Source organism: Biomphalaria glabrata, chromosome 8, assembly GCF_947242115.1.
Source record: "Biomphalaria glabrata chromosome 8, xgBioGlab47.1, whole genome shotgun sequence".
NCBI lineage: Eukaryota > Metazoa > Mollusca > Gastropoda > Planorbidae > Biomphalaria > Biomphalaria glabrata.
Genome location: NC_074718.1, coordinates 9,942,691 through 9,950,988, shown reverse-complemented (window position 1 = coordinate 9,950,988; position 8,298 = coordinate 9,942,691). Strand labels below are relative to the sequence as shown.

The 8,298-nt window shown below is 33.8% G+C and overlaps 1 protein-coding gene across 1 annotated transcript in view; it reads left to right on the top strand.

Moving 5' to 3' along the window:
* The first annotated feature begins 2,839 nt into the window (after positions 1-2,839).
* The window catches only part of LOC106074320 (cyclic nucleotide-gated olfactory channel-like), a 196,046-nt gene continuing 190,587 nt past the window's right edge, over positions 2,840-8,298 (top strand). Inside the window, exon 1 of the mRNA XM_056039139.1 lies at positions 2,840-3,077. The gene's annotated coding sequence lies outside the window, so the exon portion shown is untranslated. The remainder of the gene's footprint in view (positions 3,078-8,298) is intronic.

Sequence of the window (8,298 nt, the reverse complement as noted above, 5' to 3'; positions counted from 1 at the left end):
AATACAACATAATAAGAGAGTTTGTGTTAAAAAAAACAACTAGTAGTCGGCCCATGCAAGCCTTTTCTCCCACATTGCGTTTCACAGAGCAACACTGAGTGCATGTACATATCCGTGTAGTAAAACTGGATATTAAATTTTGATTTACATGCATATTAATATGTTTGTGCATTCCCTGAAAATGTGCTTAATTACAAAGTGTATAAGTAACTCTTAGAATCACATTGTAGAAAGGTTTATTTAGTAGACATAAAATCGTTGCCTGATCGTGCGGTATGCGCGCTGGACTGTCGTTCGGACTTGTCGATGGTCCCGGGTTCATACCCTGACCGCTGCCATCCCCTGTCGTCCTGCGGGAGGTTTGGACTAGGAAGTAAATTATCTACAACTCCAGAGGAACGGCTACTATCGAATAACACAGTTTTAACTTTACTGGAAAGCTAATGTTACTCCTCTAGATTTTCCAGTTTTCTTATGGCAGTGGATACGAATCTAAAATGGGTTTTTATTTCTTTTATTAATCCTCCATCTCTTATTATGTTTGACCCTAAGTATTGAAATGAATCAACTTCTTCTAATGTTTGGCCATTCAATAGTATGAAACATCTCGTACTGTCTCCACCACAAACTAGTATTTTGCTCTATTCAGCGCTGACTGTCCATGCCAACTGCTCTAGCTGCAGCATTCAGTTTTGAAGTAAGATCTTCTACCTGGTCTGCATATTTTCTGACCAGGTCTATATCATCTGCAAAGCTTGTATAGGAAATAAGCCGCCCATTTATGGCTAAGCTAGGAATAAATCCTTCTAGAGTTTTCACCATAACATGCTCCAGAAATGAGCTTCAAAGAGCTGGAGATATAATGATTTCTTATTTTGTTAGATTTTTACAAAGGCAAAGTTTACTAGATTTGATTGTTGTTAGATTATATGTTTCTTTCATAACACACTTTATATTACACACTCTACATAACAAACTTTACATAACGAACTTTACTTAACACGCTTTTACATAAAACACTTTACATAAAGCACTTTACATAACACACTTTTTATAACACCCTATACACACCATACATTAAACAACACAATTTACATAACACACACTACATAACACACACTACATAACACAGTCTACATAACACACTTAGCATATTATACCCTCCTCAAAATAGTTCCGCCTTAACTTTTTATGAACTTTTGTTTCTTTCATGTGTAAATTAAGTCGACTTTTTGGTGTAGATGTGTAAGATGTGTTTTGAAGTGTCTTAGTGTGTGAGAGTGTTATAGAGGTAGAAATGGACACACTAAGTCACACGCCATTTTGAATCCTTGACCACCTGTAAGTAAATCAGTTTCAGATGTTTCAAAAACTTAGCCTAATGTTGGTACCAAGTCTTCCTGGCGTCCTATTCACCTGACACACACACTAGTCAAGTACATTAGCTCGTCTCGGTATCAAGTCTTATATTATCCAATTAAAGAAATAGCAAACCTTCGCGCACACACACAGACACAAAGTTTTATCTTTAGTAACGAATTAATTATTATTGACTTTTTGCCGACCCTACCTTGCCGCGCTGGACGCTGAGACACGCTCTGACACGCTCTGAAACCTCTATACATACATACATAGACACAAACACATACACCAGCTATTCCAAATGGCTGGCAACGCAACTGGGGAAAACATTTTCTTTCGGTTGCCTAGGCAACAGGTGTCAACACCACCGGAATCACTGGGGTGGGTGCGCGCTGGCTGGGCGATACTGGACGATACTCAAGATTATACTTTATCGATCTGACCCGGGGTCTACTCGGCCCAACACACTGACAAAACGTTTATATTTTAATTATGTTTGTTTATATTCCGGACGATACCCGGCCGGGCGTCCAGGGACAGCAACTCGTATTGCGCGGCATTTTTTTGTTTTGTTTTGTTTTGCAAATGAAAAATGAAAAGTCGATGTTGATAGAAACCGAAACAAATATATTTCCATGACTCATAATAGGTTTGTGGATTTTGAATAAACACATTGATGAGTTAGTTAGAGAGAATTTAATTACACCCGGAAGCCGTGTAAAAATTAGTCTTTGAACATTTTTGTTCAAAACTTTATCAGAAGTTACTGATTAGGTGAATCCGCATATGCCTGTATGATGTCATTTTGCCTCTGATTCGGTGAAATGTATCTCTATTGAACCTATGAATGTGTCGGTAAACACCATTTTCATAGACTACTTTTATTTTCCTGTTAAAATTTAAAAAGCTAAGGGAACATCTCGTCATGTTTGACGTAACTAAATGTAATGCACAAGATCAGCGATATACAAACTAAGGCCCGCTAGTTATATATAGTATAGTATATATATATACAGAGAGAGAGAGAGAGAGAGAGAGAGAGAGAGAGATATTAATAGAAATTACCTTATTAAGTACAAAAAGTATAACATTAAAACTATAGACGAAGCTGACACATTATCTATAATACATCACACTTCTAACGCAATTTTAGATTTTCTCTCCAAATTTTACGCGGAGCGATCTGAGTTTGATTCTCATGTTAACGACACCAACAGACTCTTCACTCAAATACATGTATATTGATACGCCCCTGGAGTGCTAAACTGTACACTTGTCCCTCATATACTCCAAGACGCGACCCCCATCTAAGAGAATGACGAAGCGCCTCTGAGAAGATGTGAATGCACGCCAGCGTGCAGTGCTCTTCCCCCCCCCCCCCCGATCCACGGCGTTTTTTATTCCACCCAACGCCAAGGCGCACGACATCCCCGCATCACGTCTGCGAAGGCCAGAGCTCATCAGACGATAATTTGACCCGTTCATTGATGTTCTAGGTCAAATGTACTGCACTTGTTTCTGCTGTGTCTTGTTTGTATTTACTCTGGATATACTGGTTTCATAGGAACAAGTGTGATTTCTACGTGTGATCTTTAAAGTGTGATTCAGAAGTGTAATCTATAAGTGTTATATACTAGTGTGATTTATACTGGGAATTTGTTTTTTACACGACGTCCTCTTTATAAGGCTCTTTACGGAATACTTACACTAGTTTGGTAAGCCATCAGTTTTATATTTCTTTATTATCCATTTTAATTGGCATCTTATGCCATTTGATAGGGGAAGCAACTCGGTATGAACATTTTCGTGGTTCTCCTTTCTTCCTCTTTAATATTTTGTAACTGACTTGTGGTTTTTAATGACAGATTATTACATTATATCGGTTGTTACATGAAAAAAATAATATTTTAACCATTTTTTAAAAGAAAACTAAAGTGAGAGCTCCCTGATTTGGATACAACTGCACGGGTTATATATAAAAAGAAGATTCAATTTTTCAAGTATTTCAATCTATATATAACCATCTACACAGCAACCTTGCAATGCTACTGAGATGTATAATCCGTCAATTACATACATACAAATACATTATGTAGTTTTTCAATGACCGCATCGTGTCGTTATTAAACTGTCCTTATGTAGTCTATGTAGTCATTGAAGGTTATTGTTTTTTTAAACTTTATGGATTTAAAATAGTTTATCGCTAGAAATAAGTAGATTGACTTGTTTAAATTAATCCTTTGGACTCTGTGTGAAGCAAAGAATCGGATCAGTTACCACGCCATTGGACTCAGGTCTGGGCCATTCCCATTAGTTGGGTCATTGTCCATCAAAGTATCGAAGTGATTAGAGGAGAGTACAAATAATCCTGCACTTCCATCTTTCAATATATATATATATATATATCTTTTTTTTACTGTCTTTCTCTCTGTGTGTGTGTGTATATATATATATATATATATACACACACACACACAGAGAAAGACAGTAAAAAAAAAGAGAGAGAGAGAGAGAGAAATATAATTCAAGGCTTTTATGCAATAAATTGCATATTGTCTACAGTTTGGAACAAAAGTTTATTTTATATTTGCTACCCTGTATCGACCATATGTACTAAACCTAGAGGTGTAGATTTTATTATTATTATTATTATTTTTTTTGCTTCATTCTATTGTTAAAATTTCTTAAGCTTCATCTTTACTTACACTGATGGACCATAGGGGCACCACACAAGATTTGTCAAACGACTTTCTCCATTCCTCTCTGTCTTTTGCCTTAGATAGAGCTTCTTTCAATGGCTGGCCCGTCCATTCTTTTATGTTGTCTTTCCATCGCTTTCTCTGTCTCCTTTTCTTCTTTATCCTGGTTCTGTTCCCTGAAGGAAGGTCTTTGCAAGTCCATTGTAATATGGCCATAGAGTTTTAGTTACCGTTTTATTTTACACTAGTTAGCAGGTCATGGTGGGGTCCAATCGCTGTAGTAACTCTGTCTCTAATCTCTTCGTTTGTGGTGCTTTAAATGTCAAATCAAACAATTAAAAGAAATTAAATTAACATATACGATGTCTTTAGCTCTTTCGCACGTAAACCTTTTAAACTAAGTAATACGCTTTTCAGACTTTAGTTTATCTACATGTCTTAATGTATTACTATGTAAATGTTAATTAAGAAAAAATGCTTAACATTCAAATAGAATAATTTAACTTTTAATAATTAAATCATCGACAAATCAGTCGTGAGAGAAACTCTTTTTTTATGATACATATAATAATGTTCATAAGTTATATTCATTCGCCACCAGATAAAAAGTATGTCCAATGTTCTACTTTGAATGACTACATTTTAAATAAGGTTATGAAACCAAGTCGGCTTCAGGAACATATAACAATATCCTAAATTAATTTAAGAATATTCATTAACAATGATAAACCCTCTACTATCCAAATAATATTTAAAAAAAAAAAAAAAAGGCAAAGCAGAAGAGTTTTAGTAGCCTTAGGTAATTTGCACATTTTTTTTCCTCTTTTTTTTTTTGCCAAAAACAAAGAAACAAAAACTTTTTTTTTTTCGGTTAAATGTAGCACATTTTTATTAAAACAACAACAAGAAAATGAAAACAACAACAGCGCTGTTTTCAAAATTTAGTAAACATTTAAACATGTAACTTACAAAGTTTCATTTTTTTTTTGTCAAATCCAAATATAGGGGGGAGGGGTGGAATTAAATTTGAAAAAAAAAAAAAGAATAAATATAACAGTAATTAATATTACATGTTTCTGATTATGAATGTTGATCTAGTTAAGACTAAGCCAAACTAAGAGTGATACTCAACATCATTTTTTTTTAAATCTGGGATGTCATTAATGATGGTGTTTAAATATTAAATAAAAGTAAAATTAAAATTGTTAGCAACTTTATCTGTGACTCAAAAACTTTTTTTTGTTTTTTTTGTGCATATTGATGAAATATTATTTCGAAATGATGTAGTTATGTAACGTATTGCGACATTTGAGGTCCCGTTAGTGGTTGGACGCTACAAAGGCTACATAATTAATATAGAATAATGAAAATCAAGATCTATCAACAATTCACCTTATGAGCTATGATACACATGCAACAACTTGTTAAAATTTTAGCCCACAAACTCATTCCTATTTGATTCTAATTATAAAAATTGTAAATAAAATACAAACCCATGCCGAAAATAAGCTCATCTTTCAATAGTTTTGTGAAACAAACGATGAGCAACATGTTATACATTTATTGTAAACTAAAGTTTGCTGGATTTCGAAAGGAGATTTATGGGTTGACGAAAACTGAAAGCAGGCAATAAAAAAAGTGTTTTCCATGGTAAATATCTTACGCAAATAAATGAAACCAACTTCTAACTGCAAGGAAAGAAATTGACTTTCATTTTAATTAAATCATTTTCTCTTTTTAGTGACCCCTGAAAGGGAAAAAACACTATTAGTTTTGTGAGGCCAGTCAGTCTGTCTGTCCGTCCGTCTCGTTTAGATCTCAGAAACTAGAAGAGAAAATGAAAATCGGACATAAAGATATTTTAGATCATTCGAAGTTCTGATGCAACGGCTACTTTTTTCTTTTCCGAAAGTGAACCATCTAATTTTTAAAGCAGATTTTTCAAAAAATTACACCACTTTTCAATGAAAAACTTCAGAGGAAGTAAGTCTTATAAAAAGGGTCACAAGCTTCTTCATTAATAAATCAAGCTTCATTCATAGATTCGCGCATTGGTCCAAAAAATGCATCTAAGTCACGACTGAAAAAGTATCAATAGATCATTATAAAAAAGATTTTCCATTTATTAACTAACTCATGGGATAGAATACTGATTCAAATGTTGTTTTTAAAAAGCATTTTAATACGAACTTCGTTTCAATTGTAAGTTAAAAAAAAACAACTACTTTTTACCGCGCAGTTTTCCTCATTAGGCTATACACTTGACAACAATCTGAATCTAAATTACAATAAATAGAGGCCAGATCTACATAGATCTATATATGAGTTCTAGTCTAGATATAGTAGATTCTATATATCAAGATTCTATATCTAGACTTATTCTTAAATCTAACTCTAGATCTAGACTTAGTAGATATAGACTTAGAATGACTGAAAGTATAAGGAAAGATTTCGAATATATTTCGATATGCTTCCGTAGTGTAGTGGTTATCACATCTGCCAAACACGCCGAAGGTCTTGGGTTCAAAACCCTGCTGAAACATTGATTAATGTTTATTTAGTTAATAAATATTTCTACAATTTTCTTTTGTGAGTCACATCATGTAAAATAGATATGCATTTTTTGATGATTTTTTTAAAAGTATTTTTTTCTATCCTCTACCGATGTCTAGATCTGTCCATCTGTCTCTAAGTGGACCACTTCGGGGGCCGATTTTGAGTTTGTGTGTTCACAAAAACTGTTTTTGTAATCTTTTTTTTTTTGTTTTGAGGTTTTGAAATCTATTATAAACGGTTTTACAATCTCACATAACTTTTTGGTTGACAAATGAATTACTGCTTAAGGACATCGATGTCTATGTAATTCACCTAACAATACTCCATAAAGAAAGACGATTTCCATCTTGGATGTAATAATTTAAACTTTTAAACATGTAAATGACAAATTTCAAACAGGCCGAAAGGTCCAAAGAACTTAATTATTACGTCTGTTTATCCTTCGTCAACACTATAGGGCAAGTGTGGGCAACCTTTTTCAATCGAGGGCCGCATTAAAACTTTTTTTTAGGAATGGTGGGCCGCATACATATATATAAGTACAACAGTAAAATCGAATATATAATATGTATTTACAACTTAGAAAATATACATGTATACTATATTAAACATTTACATCTTATTTTACACTACCGATTGAGGAATTACAACAAGATTTAGCGATTTCTGAACTAATTTTACAAATATTTTTAAGAATTGTGTTTTTGCCTTTTTTTACATCACAGCAATTCATCGCAACAATTCGATTTTACTGTTGTACTTAATGTAAAATATTTAATTTTACACTCGTGTAAAATGTTCTGAAACTGTGGTGGATCTAGCTAACTAGTAGTTATCCTTGTGACAGCTGTCAAATTACAGTCTGTCAGCATCGAGTTGTTCTTACACTTGTTTTTTTTTTTTTTTTTCAAAAAAAAAGGCTTGTTCACGATTTATTTGGACCCAAATAATGTAAAAATTTAGCATTAAAATTTTTAAAGTGTGGAAATAACAGCTTCTGGCAGCCATCAAACTCCCGTGGAAGGTCGTAATTAGCTGGGAGGTATTACATCAGCTTCTGTACTAAATGGTGAAGTCAGGATGTTGAGAACTGGTTTCAAGGTCTTGGTGTCTTAAAATTTGCATTTTAAATGCAACAATTCTTGTACTTTTCAACCATTTTACTAGAAACCTTTCAGCAAAGGGAAATGATTAAACCTGTTTTCACTTGCTTGCCTGGAGAAATGGAAAAGTTTTGTTTGGAAAGATGTACAAACATTTCATGTGCAAGCAGACCATTGTGTTATTCACTATGAAAAACATGAAGTCTGTCTTCACTCTTCTTTAGAAATGTTAGTTACAAAGTCACTGTCAATGTCCTTCAAGGAACATTTTCTTCCTTGAGATCCTATATTCTTCTCAATACCTTGCCCAGGCTAACTCAGTGGACACTACTACGATACCAAACATCGGAATGTTTTGTTTTCACATCTTCAAGTACTTCTCGGAACTGTCAAAGTTTGATCGCCGATAATTGAAATAATAACATGTCTGATATTCAATGCAGTCTTATGCAAACTTTCCCGTGTAGAGTTTATAGTCAGGATATTGTTCTTTAATTTATAAAAAAAAATGTTTTACTCAGTCAAAGCACGGGCTCCATTAGTTGTTACACTTGCCATCTTGTTCCAAGCCAACTCAA